Source organism: Rhinopithecus bieti, unplaced genomic scaffold, assembly GCF_001698545.2.
Source record: "Rhinopithecus bieti isolate Rb0 unplaced genomic scaffold, ASM169854v2 scaffold_38631, whole genome shotgun sequence".
Classification (NCBI taxonomy): domain Eukaryota; kingdom Metazoa; phylum Chordata; class Mammalia; order Primates; family Cercopithecidae; genus Rhinopithecus; species Rhinopithecus bieti.
In genome coordinates this window covers 1,401,294-1,403,239 of record NW_016817145.1, presented here as the reverse complement: position 1 = coordinate 1,403,239, position 1,946 = coordinate 1,401,294, and positions in this window count along the sequence as shown.

Genomic DNA, 1,946 nt, shown 5'->3' with positions numbered 1-1,946 from the left:
CCTTGCCACCCTGCCCCCCTCCTTCCCTCACTCCCTCCCTCCTTCCCTCACTCCCTCCCTCCCTGCTTCCTTCCTTCTTTTTGAGATGGAGTTTCGTTCTTGTCGCCCAAACTGGAGTGCAGTGACGTGATCTCAGCTCACCACAACCTCTGCCTCCCAGGTTCAAGAGATTCTTATGTCTCAGCCTCCTGAGCAGCTGAGATTACAGGCGCCCGCCACCACACCTGGCTAATTTTGTATTTTTGGTAGAGACGGGGTTTCTCCAGGTTGGCCAGGCTGGTCTAGAAATCCCAATCTCAGGTGATACCGCCTCGGCTTCCCAAAGTGCTGGGATTACAGGCGTGAGCCACCCTGCCTGGCCTCAGATTGACCTTTCAAGTCCACTATATGTTTCTCTCCTCTTCCTTCAACCACTCTCTGTCACATGACCCTGTTTCATTTTCTTTGTACCACTTGCTATAATGAAGTTACCTTGTTTATTTACTTGTTTATTCACTGAGTACCTCTTAGAATGTAAGCTCCATGAACCTAGGGTTTCTGTTTGTGTTGTTCACTGCTTTACTCCTTGCACCTCTAACTATGCTTAGAATAAGATGGGGGCTCAATTAGAATTTCCTGAATAAACAAATCAAATGAGATGGTACATACAGTATATAGTCTTGTGTTTTTTGTTGTTGTTGTTGTTGCTGTTGTTGTTTTAACAGAGTCTCGCTCTGTCGCCAGGCTGGAGTGCGGTGGCGCCATCTCGGCTCACTGCAACCTCCGCCTCCCAGGTTCAAGCAATCCTCCTTCCTGCCTCAGCCTCCCAAGTAACTGGGGCTACAGGTGTGTGCCACCACGCCCAGCTAATTTTTTGTATTTTTAGTAGAGACGGGGTTTCACCCTGTTGACCAAGATGGTCTCAATCTCTTGACCTTGTGATCTCCCTGCCTCGGCCTCCCAAGGTGCTGGGATTACAGGCGTGAGCCACCATGCCCAGCCGTATATAGTATTTTAAAACAAGTAATAGTAAACTCTGCTACTTTTTAATTTTTTAAACTGTGCTACTTTAAATATTTTTCCTTCCTTTTCACTTATGTTGGTTAAACAATTATTTTAAAGTTTTTTCTATTGTAAAAGTGAAACATATTCATGCAAGAAAAATCAGAAAAATTTTGTTTGGGCATAGTGGCTCACACCTGTAATCCCAGGCTTTCGGAGGCCATGGTGGGAGGATTGCTTGAGACCAGGAGTTTGAGACCAGCCTGGGCAACAGAGTGAGACCCTGTCTCTAAAAACAAATTAGCCAGGTGTGATGGCACACACCTGTGGTCCCAGCTACTAGGGAGGCTGAGGTGGCAGGATTGCTTGAGCCCTGGAGGTCAAGGCTGCAGTGAACCGTGGCTGCGCCACTGCACTCCAGCTTGAGTGACAGAACAATAATCTGTCTTCCTGGGGACAGAGGCTCACGCCTGTAATCCTAGCACTTTGGGAGGCCAAGACAGGTGGATCACCTGAGGTCAGTAGTTCAAGACCAGCCTGGCCAACATGGCAAGATCCCGTCTCTACTAAAACTACAAAAATTGGCTGGGCATGGTGGTGCACGCCTGTAATACCAGCTACTTTGGAGGCTGAGGCAGGAGAATCACTTGAACCCAGGAGGCAGAGGTTGCAGCGAACTGAGGTCATGCCACTGCACTCCAGCCTGGGCAACAGAGCACGACTCTGTCTGAAAAAAAAAAAGAAAAAAGAAAAAAGAACAAGAACCTGTCTCAAAAAAAAGCAGGACTCCCAGTTAAATGCGAAGTTCAGATAAACAACGAATACTTTTTATATGTCCCCAGACATTGCATTCTTCATTAAGCAGCCACACAGATTATTTTTAAAGTTGGAATAAGTCAAACCTCTGTTCAAAACCCTGAGATGTCTTTTCTTTTTTTTTTTTTTTTTTTTTTTTTTTTTTTTTT